This window comes from Pinus tabuliformis, chromosome Q (assembly GCF_031772625.1).
Source record: "Pinus tabuliformis cultivar Carrire ecotype Pingquan chromosome Q, CPIR1, whole genome shotgun sequence".
In the NCBI taxonomy this organism is placed as follows: Eukaryota; Viridiplantae; Streptophyta; class Pinopsida; order Pinales; family Pinaceae; genus Pinus; species Pinus tabuliformis.
In genome coordinates this window covers 1,373,261,692-1,373,286,227 of record NC_142296.1, presented here as the reverse complement: position 1 = coordinate 1,373,286,227, position 24,536 = coordinate 1,373,261,692, and positions in this window count along the sequence as shown.

Genomic DNA, 24,536 nt, shown 5'->3' with positions numbered 1-24,536 from the left:
TGGTTGTAGCCTCAAAAATACCTGATCCCCTTCTTGAAATTGGAATTATGAGCGATGCTGATCTACCTATTACTTCATGTGGTTTTGAGCTTGATGAAGATTCTCTCTAAGATGGGCGAGCATGGTTGTGCGGTTCTGAAGGAGTTGATCCACTGCTTGTACCTTTGAGTACCCCTTGATATAAGAAGTAGGGTAAGGAGGGAGTTGACCATAAACTTCTTCATATGGAGTCATTTGGTGGTGGCATGATAGTTGGTGTTATACCACCATTCAGCTAGAGGTAACCACTGTACCCAGAGATGTTGCTTTTCTGAAGTGAAACATCTAAGGTAGGTTTCCAGACATTTGTTGACTGCTTCAGTTTGACCATCAGTTTGTGGATGATAGGAAGTACTAAGTTTTAGTTGGGTACCTTGTAGTAGGAAGAGTTCCTGCCAAAAATTACTAGTGAAGACCGGGTCACAATGAGACACAATGGAAGTGGGCATGCCATGCAATTTGAAGATCTAAGCCATGAAAGATTGAGTGACTAAAGTTGGTGTAAAAGAGTGGGGTAGGGCGCAAAAATGAGCATACTTAGAAAGTCTATCCACAACCACCATGATGACTGACTTGTTTCCTGACTTTGGAAGACCTGTAATGAAATCCATAGAAACCTCTGTCCATATTGATGCCGGGATGGGCAATGGTTGTAATGTGCCTGGTGCTTTGGCTGTCTCTCCTTTGTTGTGCTGACAGACGTTGCATTCAGCTACAAAAGTAAGAATGTCCTTTTTCATGCCTGTCCAAAAAAATGATCTTCGAGTGTGAGCATACATCTTCTGAAAGCCTGAGTGTCCTGTAGTGGGAGATGAGTGCAACTCCGCCAATGGATGTTGGTGATATCACGACTTTGTCTTTGTAGCGAAGAATCTCATCCTGCCACGAGTAGCCCTCGGTGGAATTTGGATCCGCCTGTAATTTAGTAATGAGTTGGGAGAGCCAGGGATGTGAAAACCATTCCTTGCGAGCCTCTTCAATCCATTCTGGAATGGGAAGGGAAATGGCAAGCAGGGTAATTTCCTCCTCAAATTGGCGAGATAATGCATCTGCTACAATATTTTCATGCCCTTTCTTGTAAATTATCTCATAATCATATCCCAGCATTTTGGCGAGCCATTTATTTTGTTGTGGTGAGGATAGGCGTTGCTCCAAAAAATATTTAAGGCTTTGATGGTCTATGCGAATTTGGAAGCATCGCCCCAATAAGTAAGGTTGCCAGGTATCTAATGGAGTGGAATACATGGCTTTTTTGAGAGCTGTAAAGGCCTGTTGTGCTTCATCATTCTAGAGGAATGAATTTTTCTTGAGGAGTTGAGTGAGTGGCCTTGCAATACGACCATAATTGCGGACAAATTTGTGATAGTAGACCGTGAGACCTAAAAATCCTCTCAGGCTCTTCAAGGTCTTAGGTTGGGGCCAATCTTGCATTGCCTGGATCTTTTTGGGGTCTACCCTGACACGTTCATGCCCCACAATGTGGCCCAAATACTCAACTTCTTCCATACCAAAAGAACACTTGGACATCTTAACAAACAATTTATGCTCGCGAAGCAGTTGCAAGAGCAGATCGACATGCTGAAGATGTGCGGCCCAAGTGCGACTGTAGATGAGGATGTCATCGAAGAAAACAAGGACAAATTTTCTGAGATATGGTTTGAGCAGGTGGTTCATAAGGCTCTGAAAAGTGGATGGGGCATTACAAAGACCGAATGGCATGACCAGGAACTCATAATGGCCTTCATGAGTTCTGAAAGCAGTCTTTGGAATGTCGACTTCTTTCATGCGAATTTGGTGGTAGCCTGAGCAAAGATCAAGCTTAGTGAAGAATTGAGCCCCATTTAGTTCATCCAACAAATCATCAACAATCAGGATGGGAAATTTATCTTTGACTGTCAACTTATTGCCTATAATTAGGATGAATGATAAGAATAACGATAAGGTTTATGCTTCTAACAAAACTATACACAGCAAGAATAATTATGATACAAAAAACCAGAAAATAAATTCCAGCAGCATAGTCGAAAACATAGAAACTAAAACCTTGAACAAAAAAGTGGTCAATATCTCTTCTTATGAGCTAAAAAAGGAGGAAGCCGAGGTCCTGAACAAAGGTCTAAATTTTGCCTTAGCTCCCAACAAAATTCCTAATGAAGAAATTATATGCAGTTTGGAGGATGGTATCAAGACTCTCAGTGATGAAGACAAAGAGCTGGTTAGAAAAGAGTGCGTTGTCATCCTTAGAAAAGCTAGACCTCCTAGAAGAAACCTAAACCCTGAACAGCTTAAGGCCATAAAGAATCTTAGGAATAATAATGACATTGTCATTCTGAAAGCAGACAAGGGTGGAGCCACTGTCATTATGAATTATGAATATTATGTAAGCAAGATGAAAGACCACTTATATAATAGTGGAAGCTACAGAAAACTTGAAGAAAACCCCATCTCTAAAATCACCAGGATTGTAAAGAAAGCCATTAAAGATACCAATCTAGACGATAAACTAAAAAAGCGCCTTACCCCTGATAGTGAAATCACTCCTCGGATTTATGGAGCCCCTAAAGTGCATAAGAAAGATGTGCCCTTAAGACCCATAGTCAACACTATAGGATCCCCGACTTATGAATTAGCAAAATATGTCGCCAGCATTTTAGCTCCGCTAGTTGGAAAAACCAGCTCTTACATAAAAGATTCCAATCAATTTATCAATTTCATTAAAAGCACAACATTAGATCCTGAAGATAAATTGGTTAGTTTCGACGTAGTCCAACTGTTCACCAAAATCCCCCTAGATGAAGCTATTCAAGTGGTTAAGGAAGTGGCAGACCCCCAAACTGCAAAGTTAGCTGAAATTTGTCTCCGCTCAACCTTCTTCTCCTTCCATGGTGAAATCTTTGAGCAAACTTCGGGAGTGGCTATGGGATCACCCCTTTCTCCTATTGTAGCTAATCTCTTCATGGAAAAATTTGAAACCAAGGCTCTTGGCTCATACCCATTAAAACCTAAATTCTGGGTCAGGTTTGTAGACGACACCAGTGTAAACTGGCCTCATGGGGATATAGAACTTAAAAACTTTTTGAACCATCTCAACAGCATATCTGAAGACATAAAATTTACAATGGAAATAGAAGAGAATAACTGCATCCCTTTCCTTGACATCCTCCTCATAAGAAACAAAGATGGCTCCATAGGTCATAAAGTATTCAGAAAGAAAGCCCACACCGACAACTACCTCCATGCCGATTCACATCACCACCCAGCTCAAAAGATCGGTGTGCTTCAGACACTCTTCACTAGAGCTTGTAGAATCTCAGATAATGACCACACTGATGAAGAAATCACATACCTAAAAAGAAATTTCGCCAGGTTAGGATACAACAGAAAAAGCATCCTCAAAGCTATTAAAAAGGCAACATCTGGAAACAATATAAGCAGAACAAAAAACCCCTCAACTTCTAATGCCTACCTTCCTTACATTCAAGGGGTCACAGACAAAATAGCCAAAATTCTCAAGAAAAAAGACATCACAACTTCATTCAAACCATTGTCAACTGTCAAACAAAGAATGAAATCAGTCAAGGACAACCAGGATCAGCTTCAACAGAAAGGAGTTTATATCATAAACTGCTCTTGTGGAAAACAATATATAGGGGAAACCGGCAGATCTGTAAAGATAAGACTCAAAGAACATAGCGCTGATATCCGTAGAGAAAGAACTCACTCCTCGGCTCTAGCTGAGCATGTAGGTAAAACAAACCACCACATTTGCCTTGAAGAAACCAAAGTCGTTGCTAAAGAAGAACACCATTTCAAACGAAAAATACGTGAAGCCATTGAAATCATAAAGCATCCTAGTAACCTTAACAGGGATGGAGGATGGGACATTAGCAAAAATTGGAACTCTCTGCTTAGGAAAAGTCATCCCTCCTCCCCTCCTCATTCCCCTTCTTCCTCTCTTCTTTCCCAGACCTAGCTTGTTCCCTATCCCTTCCTTAAGCCTCCTTTTTCCATAAAATTTAGGACCCTTGTTGGCTTGTGTTTCTAGTCTAATCTTTAAGCATAGAAAATTTTTAGAGATTAATAAAGCTCTTAGGGCATGTAAATGGACATTATATAATTAATAATCTTAGATAATAAAACAAATCAAATAAATCAAAATTATTTATCATAATATATTAGTCCATAGTTTATAAACAATAATTAAAAACAATATTAAAAAACATAACAAATAAATCTAATTAATTATCATAGCATATTAGTCAAAAAGTCCATTTTATATTAATATTAATATAAGCGCGTGGTAGTTATCAATCTCGTGGCTCTTCGTATATATTAGACTTTGTTTAAGGATTTTACTATTATTAAATCTAACAGATCAAAAATTTAGGTTTATTAACATAGGCATTAAGTCGGCTTCATAATCCCTGCGGTCTTCCTTTACCTTATTTATTTATCACCCATCCCTTTTCTCTTCTCTGTATTTCAAGTCCTGATGATGAGTCTTGCTCTAGGCTCGAAACGTCGACAATAAGAAATAAGATGAATACTGTGGATTATCCGAATTCAACCTCTCAAAAACCACTCCACAGAAACCTGCAATCCAAAATATTTTCATCTTTAAACAGTCGGAAAAGAGTTGAAAGCATACCTCCATTTTTATTCTCTTTAACGAGTCAAAAAGGGAAAAAACACTCGTCAATCTTTTCATCTTTTACGAGTCAAAAAAGAGCTTAAAGGTGACTCGTCCTAGATGAACGAGTGGTATAAAGGGTAGCAACTGGTTCCAGCAATGGTGGAACTACTCAATACATGTAATGGTCAAGAGGCTGGCTAATAAAACCACTCATCGATGTGGTTCCTTAGGAAAGGAAAAACAATCAAGTGAAAGCATATGATTGGCCAAAGAGATGGTGATGATGGAATGAAACAACCAATGCTCATCTAGTAGAATTTAGCGGATAAAAACGGCAATCACGAGATGTAAATCAGGTATGGGTTCATTTTTACACAAGCTTGAACCATGGAGAACTCTGCTTGGATTCAGTTTCATGTTTACACAAGCTTGAAACTAAAAACTATGCTTGTTATGAGTTCACATGCCCCCAGCGTAACGATGCAAATAGAGGTACATGCTCCCCAAGCTTCATTGCATTCAACGAGGTGGATGGAATGAAGGTTCTCTTTCGAGATCTTGGAAAGACTCGACTTGGATTTTACGAGATCTTAATCAAAGACTCGATTTGGAAGGGGAGTTGTTTCAATTTTTAATGAGGTTGACACAGTAAAAGAACTATCCTCATAACCCTTGTTTCATTTTTTAACGAGCTTGACACAAGACAAGGAACTATGCTCGATGATCCTTGTCTCATTTTTTAACGAAGTTGACACAAGATCAAACTATCCTCGGACACCTTGTTTCATTTTTTAACGAGGTTGACATAGGAACAAGAACACTCCTTGGACACATTGTTTCATTTTTTAACGAGGTCGACACAAGAAAAGAACTATCCTCGGACACCTCGTTTCATTTTTTAACGAGGTTGACACAAGAAAATAACTATCCCCGGACACCTTGTTTCATTTTTTAACGAGGTCGACAAAAGAAAAGAACTATCCTGGAGCCCTTTCCCATAGGCCGTACAAAAACATGGCTCCCAAGAGATCTTCATTGGATGGAAAAATCACGCTCGAGGAGGAACACATGTCATTAGACACCAATGACAGATCAGGTTCCAACGTCCCCAGTACATGATGTATGAGACCATCTGCATGATCAATAGTAGAGGGGGAGACGGAACGGGTAGCCACATAATTGACATGTGGCAAGGAAGGTCTTACTTGCGGATAAGAACCGAGAGGGGATGACAGCTGCACAGGAGGCACCAGGTGACTAAAGAACGATAATTGATCTATGGTCACCATTCTTCTGTCATGTGGAAAACAAGCCACACGGAAAAGTGAAGAGACGAGGGCCCCCATGGCATAAATATAATCACGGCCAAGGAGAAGACTAAAATCTAAAGCACCTTGGACAACCATCACGTCGATATAGATGGTGTTGCCTCCCAAAGTAATAGGGAACATCAGAAGGATCCCTAAAGGTTGACAGGTTCCTCCGTCAAATGCCAACAGATTCTGTGTGACTGACACAAGTTGTGGGGAGCCCAAAGCTTGCTAAGTAGTAGAAGGCATGAGGCTAACCGACGCACCCTCATCCAAGACAGTGCCAGGTACTGCCTTATCATAGGCATGTACTGTAATCTAGAAACGCACATAGGATGGAAGATGGAATGCAGTCAAATGACTCCAGTCGAAGGAAACAACTGAACTACTTGGTGGGGGTATCGTATGATTGCCCCCATGCTCTATAGGAATCGAAGAAGGACTCTCTTGATTAGCGGGGATAGGAGGGTCATTCTCAGACTCAGGAGAATCGGACGAGATGAGAAGAACATGAGCAGTGTGCTCTTGATTCTCTTCCGGAACAGAGTGATCAATGGGTGGTGAATCCAAGTAGACACTCTTTCCAACCAATGGTTGGTCAGGAATAGGATGAGCACGGCTAGGTTCAGGAAGAGAAGGGTGGACAAGAGAAGAATCTAAGTTAATCTCGTTGTCAACCAGGAGAGGGTCTGAAGAGAGCCTATGATAACCAACGGGAAGTTGAGGTGAATAAGTTGTAAGACTTTCCAAAACGGTGGAAGCTTTGTCCATGAGCGGACAAAGGTGAAGGGGATAGTTGCCTTCACACAATCTATAGGGGAATCGAATCTTCCCTTTCTTCTTACCGCTGCCAGTTGACAGGGTAGTATCGTCATGAGCTCTAGAGGATGATGAGGGATGAGTCGAATTGTGAGACCATACTTCCAAGATCATAGGGATTTCAGGACAATCACGAAGAAGATGGTCACCCTTGCACAATTTACAAGGAAACTTAACCTTCCGTGGAGAAGCAGAAGGTGGTCCGACCTGAGGTGTACTTGAAGCAATAGTTACACAGGTGGCCTCATGCTTATCGGACTTCTTCTTCTTCATCTTCTTCTTCTTCTTCTTAGTCTCTTGGTTACTATATGTGAAACTTTCACCAGGTGAAGTAGGATGTGAAGACGAAGAAACAGGGGAAGAAGGCGCAGGCTCAACCTTGGAATCATCGTGTTGGGATTCAAATGAAGGAGACAACGGAATAGGGCTCATGATGCTTAGGACCACCGAGGTGGAAAACAACCAAACGGGCAGACCGATGGTTAACCCAGGCAAGGACAACGTTGCCATGTTCGGAGCACCGACATTCCCAAAAGAAGGAAACGGACCAGGGTTCCCATCTGGGGGAAGACCTTGGCCAGTAGACTCAGGGACTGTTTCCATCAAGAGCGAGCCTGAAAAACACTCATACTGTAACCAAGAACTCAAACTGTTACTAGGAATATTTCGTGGGCAATAAATCTTATGACAAAGGAACAAAACTTGACCTTTTCATGTTTCAAGAGTCAAGAAAAGGACGAAAAAGTGACTCTATCTCTTTCGAGGTTTAATGAGCCTGAAAGGACAAGTGATCATATGGACCTTTTCTTTTAAGGAATCCGAAAAGGAATGAAAGTGACTACTTTGGAGAACTAGGCAAAAGGTTTACCAAACAACCCATAAAACTGCATATACACCTTGGCGATCATATGAAAACCAAGGACTTCCTGTATGGCAATCAATCTTCCCGAATGTTGTGTTCGATGCGTTATGGTTTTCAAGGTGGCAAACATAGCTTCCCAGGGATATAGGATGATAACCTAGTGGGGTCTCCCAACATATACTCAACGGTACTGGGAGCACAATTCCGTACTAGACCGCTATTGAGTCACAGAAGGAGGAATCACCCAATCATGAGTGAAAACAATAGTGACTAGGTTTAATGATGTTGGAGCACATCTCTAGCCTAGACCTCTAAATAGTGTGTGTTATGTTCCAATGCATTGTTAAGTTCATTCAGTTCATTTTAGAGTTGATCTTGAATTATGTTTCAGTTTTCAGGCTTTACCATATGTATACAAAAACTTAGGATGCAACTAGAATGAGTAAAACTTCTTTCACTTCAATGAACACCTACCTACGGGAGGGTAGAGAGATCATTCCCAAACCAAGAAAACCAAGATAAGCGAAGAGACACAATGCATAAACACATCAACCCTACAGTGCATGGATACTACTGATGATAGATTTTATCATTTGCTTTCCAATATGCAAACTTGAAATGCAAATACACTTTCACTTTTGTATACTAAATGAATGCAGTCTTTTGATTTTGATTGTTTTGAATTTTAAAAGAAACAAACAAGCAAGTGTGAAAAACTGGTCGATCCAAACAATTGTGATCTATGTTCGATAATGAAAAGAAATCGAATCAATACCAAAGATTGGTTCAATAATTGTCACTAAAATCAACCAGAAAGAAACAAGCAATGGAGAAGCCTCGAACAAACCAACAAGAAGGTTGTAGATGAACCTTGGGCAAACAAGCAACCAAGCCAAGTAATTCAAGAATTTGAAAGAACAAACTAGGTCACAAAGCCAAAAATGCAAGATTCATTCAATAAAACCAAAGAGAGAGTACCTTAACCATAAGTAATCAAAAACAAGCTAATGGGCAAGAGAAAAATAACAAGGGATCAACAGGACTGGTGAATTCAAGAGGTAGAATTGGAAAAACAACTCTACAGGAATAGTCGCAGGCATAACACTAGCAACTAGGGACGATCAGCCACTAGTTGTAGCAACAGAGCGACGTCGTCGCTAGAGTACACATCTCTTCTGCGATGGGCTGATTTCAGGAGTCGTTGCGACTGTACGACGGCATTCAAGGACGCACAAAACTTTACAACAGAGACAAAGCGACATCGGCACGACTGTTAAACTATTTTCAGCGACGATCGAAAAACAATGACAGATGAACCAAAGACTCCCAAACAAAGACCAGTCAATCCTACAGACAATAGAGGGATTTCCCAGATTGACCCAGGTAATTCAAAAGATTGATAGTTAATCTCAAAAATTCAAGAGACACTAAATCAAAACCAAAACAAGAGCAAACAAAAGAAGAAACATGCAAAGGACTCCCCAACGGAGTTGCCAAATTGTGATGTAGGAAAGTGTTCCCTCTACAGACAGAGGCAACCCCCTATCCCTAGAGTGGTTCTAGTCACAGCAAGGACAAAACAACAATTAATTCCCTTAAATAGTCATCGTTGGAGGCCTACCTCAAACTGGTGGTTGATGAAGTTCCGTTGTGCTGCTCCAGCTTCCTTTTCCTTCTCCCTGATGAGCGATCAACTTGAAACACCACAAAGAAACAATAGAGCACGTAACCGAGGAACAATAATGATCTATTTACTCACAAAGTCAAGAAGTCATGAGCTATCAAGTAAATTGCATACAAGACATAGGAAATCATCATTGATTGTATTAATAATAAATCAAGAGCAAAGCTTACAACCAAGTCTTGACGTCGCAAGCCTTCTCAGAGGGTTCAACCAATGTGTTTCTTCAAGCATTCACTCTCAAATAATGGTCTCCCAAATAGCAATATATCTCTCTCTCTTATTCACAAGCTTTAACACAAGGTTAAGGGCAGTCCACACCTTCTCGCAAATTAAATAGCAATCCCACACTTATCACCCTCACACCAAAACTATCTATCAAACTCAAAAGCAATAGCAGCACACTACAACCAAAAGAACTAAAGAACTAAGGAACTAGCAGATCATAGCAATGGTGAGTGATTTTATAGGAGGAGGAGCCTCCATGAAATGAGGGAGAGGGAGCTTATCCTCAAGGAAGGTAGCACAAAAGACGGAACCACCATCCCAGAGGCGGAAAGGCGACCCAAACTGACCCAACAACCAGGTCTAGAGACATCCAGAAGGCCGAATGTTGGAACGAATTCGCCCAATCTGGGTCGTCGCTGGTAGTCAACTAAGCTTTAGCGCCGACATCGCTAGGAAGCAATGTATGCAGACCGATCGTCGCTAAAGATAGCTAATAGCCTCACACTGGGGCATGAAATCCGACTGTCGCTAGAAACAGGTGTACTCCTGCGACGGGGTCGCGACAGGACTGTTTATGACAGGGGTCCATCACGTGTATTAAATTTATTCTCACAACGAGGTAGAAAACTTAGGAAAAGAGGATCAATTGGAAACATAACAGAGCATTTGTTCAATATAAGCATGTTTTACTGAACACATGACACAGTAGAAGGACTGGGGTGAAGGCAGTGAAAAATTACTGTGTAACAAGGGGTCTCGTTTCCTCCATCAACAGAGCAGGTACAGGACAAGGGTAAGCAGCCATTACATGATGAGGGGTGTTACACAGTAATTTGTCACCATCCCTGTTACTCCTCTTGTTGTACCTTGGAGGACCCATCCCGAGAGTTATAAGAAGTGACAAAGTCTAAAAACACTTGCATTATGTTCCCCTGAGTATGTACTCCATGTTCCCTGAAGACACCTTCTGCAGATCATCCCTAAAAAGTGCTCTTTTTCCATTGGCGCAAGTCCACAATATCCTACCCGCGCCAATGATGGAGATCCTCAAAAGAGGGCGCGACCATTGGCGCTCTGTCTTAGAGCAATAGTCGCGCCAACCAAATTTAGTCGTGCTTTTTGCCTTAATGCATGTCCGACTGTTGTTTCCTTCATTACATGGAGCTTTTCTGAGGATAGAAAATCAGTCTTTTGTCGAGCTTTATCCATCTTTATAGCTTTTGCTAATCCGCGAAAGTTGTCCAGGTTCATTGCATCCTCCTCCCTTCTCCATCTATATAAGCTTGTCATTATGCATTGGACAAGCTAGAGAGTGTTGGTGTTAGTGTTATGCTAGTGATTTGGTGATTGAGTCATAGTAGTGATGATTATTGGTCATGCAGTGTTAGATGTTGAGTTCTTGGAGGAATGCTAGTGAGTGCTACAGAGGCTATGCTGCCGGAGAGGAGATGCATGTCAAGACACATATAGTTATTCGCCCAGCCAGGAGAAGGGTCGACGTCAGAACAATGGTTGTAACTTTTCCTGTTTATTAATTGATGACCGAATGCTATTATAGTTCCAATCTCATTATCTGTCATGGTGATATGTTGATTTATTTCCTTTCTGACTGAAATATAGTTGTGCCTTGGTAGTTTCTATGTTGGTATCTGTCTCTTCCTTTGCATGTGCAGGTGTTCGTTTATGATCTGTTGGAGCAAGGGAGCGAGGATATCAACTCTGCTTCAATCATAGCGTTGGACTCCAGGTTAGTCTTCTTGATTCACCTTTGATGCATAACTAGGAACTTGCGTAGCAGCGTGGTTTGTTTGTGGCTAGTTCTGTGATAGGCTAGTGGGATCACCTCTGTCCTCAGAGGGGATTTACCTTACCAACAAATTGGCGACTCCGCTGGGGAGTAACTCTTTGATTTCTGTCTTGCATGTTAATTTTCTTCTGCTTGCTTGAGTGAATGAGCTTCCTGAGTCAGTTTTGAGTTTATTCTTTACTGTTTGACCCATCTGAGCACTGTCAACCCAACCTGAGGCCGTACCATTCATTTTTCTAGTTGGCAAGCTTAATTGCCGCGGTTATTTCTCTGACAGTCGCGCTAGTTGGCGCATGTTGCTCAAGAGCAGCTCGCGCCAATCCTGTGGTAGCGCAAGTTGCAGGCTGACAGTCACGCCAGCTCTGTAAATTTTCCCTGTGTGTGGGTGGAAAGCTCTTTCAGTCTCTTTATATATCTCTCTCAGCCTCTGGAACTGTGTTGAACCTCTGCTTGACTGGTCTTAGCCTGTATCTCTCAGCTGTTTGCTCATTTCTATTGATTTTCGTCTCAGTCCTAGGATATCTAGTGACTTTGCATGTCTAGCCTTCTGTGGGAAGTTTCGATCTCTTGATTATCCAGTCAGCTTGTTGGTTGTGTTCAGCACCTATCCAGTGCTTTGTTAAAGCTTGATCTTCTATACTCTGAATACTTCACTTCTAGCCTCTTTGAAGTTCACTAGTCTTTGTGTTTTTCCTTGCTTGCATGGTTCATTTTAGTGTTTCAGAATTGGTTCTATTTCATTAACTGAACTTGGATTGTGCATATCTCTTAGAATTTGTTTACATGCATCATGCCATCTTAAAGGAAAGAAAAACAAAAAATCTCTTGCATCATAGTAGTTAGCATTTATTGTTATTTGTTGCTATTAAAAAGAAAAAGACAAAATTTCGTTTCTTGTTATTAGCTGCATTAGGATCTTTGTTGAAGTGATTATTTCGTTTTTGAAAAAGATCTCAACCCTCCTGTAGATACAATTCATTGAATCAAATGATTTAATTTTGGCATATAGTTTGCATGTAAGAAGTTTTTGAGATATCACATACGGTAGGACCAAAAAACTGAAACATAATCAAAGATAAACTTTAAAATGAACTCAATGAACATAACAATGCATTGGAACATAACGCAAACACTCTAGAGGTCTAGGTTAGAGACGTGTTCCGGTGTCTTTAAACCTGGTAGTTTATCGTCGAGTGGTTGGGTGATTCCTCCTCGGTGGAACGATAGGTGCCAATACGGATTGTGCTCCCACGTACCGTCGAGTATATATTGGGAGACCCCTATAGGAATAAAGCCTTTATCCATAGGAAGCCGTGTCAGCCGCCCTACGATTCGCAATGCAGTGAACACAGCATTCACGAAGATCGACCACCCGTACCCTAAAAAGTATTCTGTGGTTTTGCGAAAAGTTTGGCACACCCTCTACCTAGAATTCCAGAGCAGTCACTTTTGATCCTTTTCGGACTCCCTAAACGAAAAGGTGCCTGTGAGCGTCTTGTCACTTCGTGCTCATTAAATATTCGAAGGAGACTAGAGTCATCTTTTACCCTTTTCTCGACTCTTAAAAAATGAAAAGGTTAAGTTCAGTGTCTTAAAATTTATTGGCCACGATAACATTACCCAATTAGATTTTGTTTGCGTTAGCTTGAGTAGGGTTATTTCTCGTTCAATGGCAGCCTTTCCGGTGCCCACCGGTCAAGGTGTTCCTCCTGATGGGTACCCTCGCCCATTTCCTTCTGTTGGAAATGTTGGTGTTCAGTATATCGCAACATTGTCTTTGCCTGGGTTGACCATTGGTTTACCCGTATGGTTGTTTTCAAACTCGGTGGTCTCAAGTGTGATGACTCTTGTCCCACCACCACCTCCTCCACCCGAACAACACCATGTTGATTCTAAGGTGGACCCCTTCCCTTCTTCGCCTATTGTTGCGTCCTCATCTTCTACTTCGCCTGGTGAAACCTTGGATTTCACTAACCAGGTGGCTAAGAAGAAGAAGAAGAAGACCAAAAAGAAGAAGTCTCCTAAGGGAAAGGTCGTATATACCACGAAGCTATCAGAAGTGGAACCACCTTCTGCTCCTCTGCGGAATCTCCGCTCTCCTTGTCGATTATGCAAAGGGGACCATTTTCTTTCTGATTGTCCTGGCATTCCCAGGATCCTAGATATATGGTCTCGTGACCTGACTCGCCCCTTACTGTCGCAAATCGACGATACCTTACTAGCTGGTAACAGAAGAGGGAAGGTTTGTTTCCCTTGTCGACTTTGTGAAGGTAATCATCTCCTTCGCCTTTGTCCACTTATGGATGAAGCTTCCCATCTTTTGGCAAGTCTGTCGGATCCCATACCCCAACTACCCGCTGGATATCAGCGTCTTTTTACACCTGCAAAGCATCTCTCCACTAACCAAGTGATCAAACATGATTCCTCTTTGGTCCATCTTTCTCTTCCTGAACCTACCTGTGCTCCGCCTGCTCCAGACCAGTCCCTGGTCGGAACAAGTGATTTATATTCATCATCTACGCACCACTTGATCATCAAAGATGAACCCCCTGAGTCCAAACCAACCGAAAGTCCACAGTCCCAGCTTACAAGTGACCCGGTCTTTCAAAAGGTCCAGCTTACAAGTGACCCGGTTTTGCCTACAGAAGTTCCATCTTTAGCTGCTCTCACATCTGAATCCAAACCAGACAAAAGTCAAAAGGTCCGGCTTACAAGTGACCCGGTTTTGCTTTCAGAACTTCCACCCCTAGATGATCCTACATCTGAATCCAAACCAGACAACAGTCAAACGGTCCGGATTACAAGTGACCTGGTTTCGCCTTCAAAAGTTACCTCCTCAGATGATGTTATCACTGCCAAGAATGAAGAACCCACCGTCCAAATTCTATTCATTGACATAGACGTTAATGATCAAGTGAGCATCCCTCTCATTTCTTCACACCAGGAAGAAAGTCCATTAGAATCATATCCGGCTGTCTATCCAGTCCCACCTCCAAGCAACCTAGTTGTTTCCTTTAATTGGGATCAACTAGTCAATCCTCGGTTACCAGCCGCCATACCATTTCGAATTATAGTCCAAGTCTACCGCATGGTTATGGCTGGTACAATTATTGATGAGGGATCTCCTATGAGTATCCTTTCTTCAACAGCTTGGGAAGCACTTGGTTCCCCACTGCTTCTGCCTGAGATGAGAAACCTCATAGGTTTCCATCGAGAGATCACTCGACCTTTAGGAATTCTTCCCAATGTACCTATCACGTTAGAAGGGAAGACTATCCAAATGGGTCTCATGGTAGTCCAAGGTCCGTTAGATTACAATTTACTCCTTGGACGAGACTATATTTATCGCATACGTGCTATTGTGTCCTCACTCTTCAGAGTGATGTGTTTTCCGCATGAAGGAAGAACGGTCAAAGTCGTAGACCAACTTTCATTTCCCGGTTCACACTTCACATATAGCCATCTGCCATTCCTAAATGGTCTTATCTCCACAGGAAATGCCCCAGCACCCACTCCGTCATTCTGATGACGGCAGCTCACCCGGGCGCGTGACTGAAGCCCGGGGGGCATGCATCCTCCTCCAAAATCGAGTCTTTCCAAGTAAACCTTCATTCCATCCACTCCGTGAATGCCATGAAGCTTGGGGGGCATGTACCTCGATTTGTATGATCATGCTGGGGGCATCATGCTGGAGGCATGCAACAAAATTTTTTTTTTAACAAGCAAAGTTCTCCATGGTTCAAGCTTGTGTAAAAATGAACCCATTTACATCCCGTGATTTCCTTTTATCCGCTAAAATTCTGCTAGATGAGCCTTGGTTGTTTCATTCCATCGCCACCATCTTTTTGGCCGATCATATGCTTTCACTTGGTTGTTTCTCCTTTCCTGAGGAACCGCAGCGATGAGTGGTCTTATTAGCCAGCCTCTTAACCTTTACGTGTTTCAAGTGAGTTCCACCATTACCGGAACCAGTTGCTATCCCTTATACCACTCGTTCCTTCAGGACGAGTCGCCTTTACGCTCTTTTCTGACTCGTAAAATATGAAAAGATTGCCGAGTATTTTTCCCTTTTTGACTCGTTAAAGAAAATAAAAATGGAGGTCCGCTTTCAGCTCTTTTCTGACCATTTAAAGAGGAAAAGATTGCCGAGTCGCTCCTCTTGACTCGTTAAATGGTGATAAGGGGCGGCCGTTTTAAGTTCTTTTTGTCGACCGTTAAAACATAAAAAGATTACCGGGTTTTTGTCGTTTCAAACTCGTTAGTGGTTACGAAACGACGTGGTTTTGACCGCTTTTTTACTTTTTCAGGTCGAAGTCACTAATCATGAAAAGTACTCCTCGATCGTAATGATCGGGCGGTTCTTTCGGGTATTATTTTATACTTTTTCGGGCCCGAGAGACACAACTTTACGAAAAAGGACATCCTTGGAGTTTACTTTTCTGCTGTCTTTTCAAACTCTCTAAACATGAAAAGACGTCGAGTTCTTCCTTTGTCAGACTCGTTAAAACTTAATGACATCGGATTTTATCACAATACAAGCATATGCTATCCCCATCAAGCTTGTTAAAAATAACTGGGGTACTCGCCAGAAATGGCGGGGGGAAAAGAAAATTTTGAACCATAATTATTACCGTAAAGGCAGTATGTTGCTCTTGAACATGGCACTTTTTGTTTTCGTGTCCAGGGTGGGGATATTTCATCTCATATCTTTCACTTGCTTCCATGGATTTGGGTACCCTATTTGACCTCTCATTCACTCATTGCCTCGTCATAATGACCTTTGATACATTGATGTCAAATACTGCCAATTCCGTTAATGTGCCGCCGATATGTTCAAGAGAAGTTGACCTCTGAAAAAACAACCTCCTTCTGATAGTTCGCACAATCTTGATTCACAAACTTCATCTCTCTGTCTCGTGTCGATGATGTGGGAAACATTATGGCCCACCTTCGATCAAGGTCACTCCCTGTCGACTTCAACTCATTATCCAGGGAATTGATCTAGAGACTCCTTTCCGGTGCCTTGGAGCCTGCATGCCTCAATGGCAGGTTCTTCATGTTCGACGTGAGGTTTTCATCATTGGCCTCCGATCGAATGATTCTACGGGTGTTCGACTTTAGACCATTGATTCACACGCTGTAGATTGTACCTATAGTACCTTGAGGGCCATTGTCATTATTGGTGGTACCTCTCGCGTCTGTTAACAGTTTCCACTATTGACTGGTAATCAGACGATGTTCATGCATGTTCGACTTCAGCTCATATATTCACATGCTTGGACTTGTACTCTTGTTCGGGTCGAGATGGAGCGCAAGACCCTGGATTGTGTCTGTTGTAATCCAGGCGTGATTCTTGATACTTGACTCATTAACTGGATGGCTGCGACTATACCTAAGTCAAATCATTGATCCTAACCAGATGGCTGCGTCCATACTATGGATCCAGATTATTTATGTACTCTCTTATGGATGGCTGCGACCATACCATGTACATCATGTAATTGAACTATCAGTCATGTCTCTTAATACAGCTCCTCGGCGGCAGTAACTATATGTGCTCTTGTGTGCTCTTATGTGTGTGTTCTTGTAAAGCATTTCACCCCTCTCCACCTCTCGGGCTTCATGCTTTAGGGGGCATCTATTACACAGTAATTTGTCACCATCCCTGTTACTCCTCTTGTTGTACCTTGGAGGACCCATCCCGGGAGTTATAAGAAGTGACAAAGTCTAAAAACACTTTCATTATGTTCCCCTGAGTATGTACTCCATGTTCCCTGAAGACACCTTCTGCAGATCATCCCTAAAAAGTGCTCTTTTTCCATTGGCGCAAGTCCACAATATCCTACCCGCGCCAATGATGGAGATCCTCAAAAGAGGGCGCGACCATTGGCGCTCTGTCTTAGAGCAACAGTCGCGCCAACCAAATTTAGTCGTGCTTTTTGCCTTAATGCACGTCCGACTGTTGTTTCCTTCATTACATGGAGCTTTTCTGAGGATAGAAAATCAGTCTTTTGTCGAGCTTTATCCATCTTTATGGCTTTTGCTAATCCGCGAAAGGTGTCCAGGTTCATTGCATCCTCCTCCCTTCTCCATCTATATAAGCTTGTCATTATGCATTGGACAAGCTAGAGAGTGTTGGTGTTAGTGTTATGCTAGTGATTTGGTGATTGAGTTATAGTAGTGATGATTATTGGTCATGGAGTGTTAGATGTTGAGTTCTTGGAGGAATGCTAGTGAGTGCTAGAGAGGTTATGCTGCCAGAGAGGAGATGCATGTCAAGACACATATAGTTATTCGCCCAGCCAAGAGAAGGGTCGACGTCAGAACAATGGTTGTAACTTTTCCTGTTTATTAATTGATGAGCGACTGCTATTATAGTTCCAATCTCATTATCTGTCATGGTGATATGTTGATTTATTTCCTTTCTGACTGAAATATAGTTGTGCCTTGGTAGTTTCTATGTTGGTATCTGTCTCTTCCTTTGCATGTGCAGGTGTTCGTTTATGATCTGTTGGAGCAAGGGAGCGAGGATATCAACTCTGCTTCAATCATAGCGTTGGACTCCAGGTTAGTCTTCTTAATTCACCTTTGATGCATAACTAGGAACTTGCGTAGCAGCGTGGTTTGTTTGTGGCTAGTTCTGTGATAGGCTAGTGGGAGCGCCTCTGTCCGCATAGGGGATTTACCTTACCAACAAGGGGCCTTCAGGAGGTCAAGAGGCAGATTTCATTCTTATTCAGGATGATGACACTGATTTGAGCTCAAAGCTCAAAGAGATCATTCAGGAACAGCAAGATGAAATTCATGACTTGTCTCTCAACCTGGAAAGAGCCAAGTGGATAATCAACTATTTTGGAGCATATAAAAAAATAGTTAGAGGATCAACAACCCATTATGGACCTCCAAAACATAAGGGCAAACTGGCAAGCTGCCAAGAGGAAAAAAGTTAAGCTATCATCACTTGAACAAGAAATTTAAGTTGATCGTGAGTCTTGGCTTGAGAGGACAAACATGCACTTGGAAAAGATGCTAGAGAAGGCCAACAGAGAGAAAAAGATGTTCAGGCACATGGCCTACCACTACTTGGCAAGAAACAAGGTGTGCAAAGCGAGAATCAGGATTTTGAAGGCCAAGTTGAAGAAAGAATAGAGGAAGAGAAAAGAGCAAGATAGACTCCAGATCTTGGCTGAGGCTTCCTTAGCCCAACATAGCACTTGATGAAGAACACTCAGCCCAAATTTCAAGAAATTTGGGAAAATTTTTGCAAATTTTGAATTTTTGGCCTAAAAAACAGGTTTTTCTGCCTGGTGCGCCACGCCACCTAGCGCGCACTTTTGCTAGGGACCTCCTTTTGAGGAAAACTCAGCATTTTTGGATTCCTCATGGAAAAATATGAATTCCCTCACATGGCCAAGAAATTTTGACAAGTTTTGAGCTTCCAAAAAGGTCAAAAACACCTCAAAAATGACCTTTCTGCCCCTTTTTGGCCACACAGGAAGCAGTGTTGGGAGAACTCATTTTTGGAGGGGCAAATGGAGACCAAATTCAGAAATTCCACTTGTTCTGGAAAGTAGACAGGTAGACCTTTCCAACAAGCCCACTTGGAGAAAATTTTGTGCATGGGAAGGCCTCCAAAATCAGCTCCAAAGTAGCATGGTGCACAGGGACAGGAGCGCGGCGCACAGGATGAAATTTTCTCATTTTGGCCAAAAAACTCTGTTTTTCGCCTAGTTTCTTCTCAGTTTGACTTTTCTCTTTCTAATAGTCAAACTCATGATGTAATTTAATGTGACTTGATGGATTTTGATGTAAATATGTTAAAATTTCACTCATGGAGGTAGATACATCATGAAAGGTAGTTTGAAACTGAATGAATTAGTTTCTTAGGTTTTATAGGCAAGCTGTTCCACTGCCTAATTTTTAGTTCTTAGTTTAGATCTTGTTGAAACAGCTCCTAAACTCATGAATTCGACCCCTAAAGCCTAGCATGAGTTGTTTGTTACCTATATCTAGTAGTTTTTCAGTCATTGGTAAAGGTTAGACTCTTGTGAATGCTTTGAGCATTATTGTACATTAATTTCAGCAGTTTGGTAAAGGAATAGACCAGGGTTTGTAGCACTTTATGGGATCCTTGTGGCAACTTGATTTGGTATTTTTTTCCCTTCTGTAATTGCAAGTCTACATGTGTTTTATGTAGGCCATCATCTCTCTATGTTAATCTTAACTTAATGAAACAAGGATAAAGGTAGAATTCATTGAAGTTGCAGTGCTCTACCTAGGGTTTGTTTAGTTATTTATGTATTGAGTTGTTTGAAGATGATCCCTGAGACTTCCATGCCCTCTCCAACTCCTCACCAGTCTAAAATCTCTCCATCTAACTCAATTTGAAGTGCTAAACCATTTGCCTACCTTGCCCCATAGAGATCTCTGCAAGATTGTGTCCATTCCCCGGACCCAAATCTGCCTTTCACATTTGAGCCAGCAAAACAAAATTAAATTCACTCAAACTCCTCAGCTCACATACCTAGCCTAAATTAGTCTTAATATCAATCATCTCAAGCTTTATTGGCCATCTTTTCCTGAGATTGACAAGGAGAGAGCCCTCTCCTAACCTGGTAGGGTTAGCTACCAGGTTAAGCGTGGTTTGATGTTACCCTAGATCCTGCCTTTCTCAGCCTGAGTTAGATTTAGGCCATAACAGGTTATTTATTATTTACATTATTTATATTCATTTTATTTTATGTAATTTATATTCGTAGCATTGCCCCTTCCTTCAAAATCTTTGTCCTCAATGTTATATTGTTGGCAATTGTCTTCATCTTACAGTTGTCATCTCAGCATATGGAATTCGTCATTGGTACCTTAACACGTATAATTCTCTGGTAATGTTGTCTTGAAGCAAGATTTTTTTAATTAAATAACATTTATTATTATTAATATATATATATATATATATATATATATATATATATATTAATATATAATTATATTAAAAAAATTACTATATAATAAACTATATATATATATATATATATATATATATGAAAATGTATTATTATTACCACAATTAGCGTAATATTGTTGTGGTCAACAAATAACGTGATGGTATGTGAATGAAACAATGCAGTGATTGGTGGAGACACAAGAAGGTGGTCGAACAGAAGACTGACGGGGAAGGTGAAATCGAACAGACAAGGACGTGCAGTTCCAGAAGGGGCGGAGCAGTCAAACTTTGACAGTTGTACATGAGTCTCATTTTAATGTGACCGTGTGTGAACTGTTGTCGGTTGTCAGGGCATGATGAAACAACACATGATAGCTATTGACTAGAAGCAAGGTGTGGCAGCGGGGAAGCACATTGGAATAGTGGTTGAGACTAGTATCGAGTAGCTACGGAATGTGTGGACAGAGCAATTCGAGGATGAGGGACGCGCAAGGGTAACGGGATCCAGTAATATAGCAACAGAGTAAGTGAAAAATATGTGTATGCAACAGTCGAGGGTGGATAATTATGTGGAATATCACAGCATTTATGGAGGGATGCATCGGGGGTGACGACAGTGCAAATTTTTTTTTGAATGTCTGAACTAGTCTGAGAGGATCTAATTTCATAGATTTCAAGGTTGTTGTTTTTTGTCCATCAATGAGTTCTTGAAGGCCAACTTTTAGCTCTGGTATTCCTTCTTCCAACACAGCACAAACGGGACAAATAGGCACATAATTTAACCTTTGTTTGAGTTCCTTAAACACCTCCTCGGCACCATTTTCATCTATCTTATTTGCCACTATTAATGAGGATCGATCAGACAACCCTGGTTGATGCTGCTCAAGCTCAAATACTAGATCTCGTAGTTGATGCCAAGGATGAAGTCCCTTTCTATCTCCTAGGGCCGATGACAAGTCTACTACATATGCTAGGGCCTTAGTCCGCTCAATATGCCTCAAAAAAGCATGCCCCAAACCTTGATTTTCATGTGCTCCCTTTATAATTCCAGGAATATCAGCAACTGTGACGCGGAAAAAGTCTTCATATTCAAGCTTGCCTATATTGGGTCTCAAAGTTGTAAATGCATAATGTCCAACACTAGGTTTAGCCCGTGATATGGCTCCTAGAAGAGTACTCTTTCCTACATTCGGTGCCCCAACAAGTCCTATATCTGCAATAGTTTTGAGCTCTAATATCAAAACTGCTTTTGTACCAGGTTGACCACGATCATGCTCACATCTTTGTAAATCCTTCTGGCTTTTCCCATCAAATTCCATATCTGTATCTTCCAGGTCATCAGTAGAATCATGTTCATCACTAAGTTTAGTTCTATGGATCCTCGGATCCCTTGCCATGGCAATATTTCCTCGTCCTCCATCTCCTTCACAAGCAACCAATAGGTGTTGCCCTGGTTCTACGAATTTCGCTACTGAGTACTCTATCATCTCTGCTTCAGATTCCTCATTATTATGAAATTGTTCCCTTTTTTTACTTTCATCATAAACCATATTCACAGTAACTTCATCATTAACTTCGATTTCCATATCATTTCCAGCTTCCTCATTCTCACTATCACTGCCCATATCATTTATATTCACATATTCTTTGTCTCCTTCCAAATCAACAATTTTGATATCTTCCCCTTCACCATCAATGGCATTGTTTCCTCGACTTTTACTATGTAAATTCATATCTTCCTCATCATCCCCTTCATCATCTATGGATTCATTTATTCCATTGGTACTCTCTCCATCCACATCTTTCTCTCCATTATCAAAATCAGCCATTTTCACTTCCTTTTCATCATCAGAATGAGTAATCTTCACGTATTCATCATCAAAAACTGCATTTACATCCTTAAATTCATTTCCTCCACTTCTTATCTCTCTCTTCATTTCATTTTCATCTTCATCACCATTATCTGGATAATCATCTTGATATATATCATCCTCATCAGAATTATCATCTTGATCTATATCATCCTCATCCACATCAAGATCAACTTCATCTAGATCATCATCATGATCATTTTCTGCAACATCTTCATCTTCAACATTATAATCATCTTATGCTTCATCTTATTCACCATCTCTATTATCTTCCTTATTATTTATTTCCTTTAGACGTGTTGTAACTTTTTCATATGCTTTTTCCCATTGTTGAAGCTTTTCTTGAATTTTACTTAACTGCTCAATAACTTCAGGAAGTAAATGTAATGGCATATTGTGCAGTGGATAACGTTCAAGGATTCGCATGGTTATATTGTGTAGCAAATAACATTCAAAGACTCATATGGCTCTAATACCACTAAAGCAACAAAACTTATATCTTGTTGACATTAGTGTAAAATAAGCAAAAGGTATTCGTAATAATAATTTATTAATATATATATAATGTACAAGGATGTTGAATGTTACAATGAGGACCTACATATATACCTAGGCAAGTGTCCTTTCATGACTGGGCATGTCTTTTAGAAATGCCTTTTCACTTAACTTAATGACTATCTAATATAATCAATATTCGATTATTTATTATTTACATTATTTATATTCATTTTATTTATGTAATTTATATTCGTAACAAATAGATATGAGTATCATGGTTCCACTCCAAGGTTTCATCTTGAATGCATCGTATTTTCCATCTAGACATTACTTGACTTAAGGCATATTCCCAAACAAGGAAGGAGGACTAACAAATACACAAGCATTGCAAATTTCACAATCCTTATTCATTTCGCCACATAGTCTTTTGAGTCATACATACACTCTCACACAAGGTCTTATTTATGTATGTTGACCAAGACAAAAGAAAAGAAACAAGACTTGACATGAACAAACAACACAAAAGCAGAAAGAAAACTATACACGGATAAGAACGAAACCTAAGGCTACTACTGGAAGTAATTTTTAAGATCTTGGCCATTAAAATGGAATAGAGTCATTCCTCCCATCTAAGGAATTCAACTTGTATGAATTGTGGTCGAGTTCTTAAATGATGGTGTAAGGTCCAATCCATAAAGACTAAAAATTAGTGCGCTTTCATTTCTCTTCGTGGGATTTATCCCACTTCAATACTAGGTCACCCACACCAAAGATTTTGTTCCCTGTGGACTTTTTATCAAACCAATACTTGATTCAATAGTGGTGTACCACAAAATTCTCTTTCACTTTGAGCCTTTCTTCCTTGAGCTTAAGAAAAGTGTTTATCCGACTCTAAACAAGGACACATGGTTTTCCTTGATATTCCTAAGAAATTTGCAAGGTCAAAAGGTATATGTTCGGCGAAAGGATGACCTTTTTTCCATATACAAGGAAATAGGGAGAGGTTTTTAGAGAGGGTTTGGGAGTGAAAATTTCAGAGAGGGTTTGGGAGTGACATAGTCATCCGATACAACATTCACCAAAGTATTATGACTATTCTTTTTTTCAAAGAAGACGATTTTCTTGATAATATGGATTAAGTTCTTGTTGGTAGATTTATCCAAATCGTTTCCATGTGGGTAGTAATTTGATACATGCTTTAAAACTACAATTTTCTGATGCAAACTCATAAATCTTTAATGAGGAAAAATAAGTTTCATTATCAAAGGCAAGTGATGTAGGAACACTGAACCTAGTTATGATATTTTGTTTAAGAAATTGGATGAATTCTTGATTTTTAACTTTTCGTAAAGGAATTTCTTCGGTCCACCGAGTGAAATAATCAGTTGTAGTTAAGATGTATCAATATTTCTTTTACGAATGAGGAAAAATCTCACCAATAAAATCCAATCTCAATTGTTGGAAAGGTTCCTCAACTACTATGGGTAGCAATGGGGCAACTGAAATTTGATGACGACCAACACATCTTTGACACACTAGGAACTTTCAGGCATAAGCATGAGCATCCTTAAATCATGTGGGAAAATAGTAACCAACCCTCATCGCCTTATGCGTGGTGGTATCGCTATCGCTCGCGAAGTGTCCTCCTGTTGTTCTATCATACAGATACTTCAACACCCTTTTTGAATCTAGAGGCTCTAGGCATCTAATAAGGACACCATTGTGGTGCTTCCGGAAAAGCACACCATGCACAAGTTGGTAAGATAATGCTTTAAGACATACTTTTCTCTTTTTCTTAGCTGATAAGTATGAAGGAAAGGTTTCGTGTTGTAATTATTATTTTA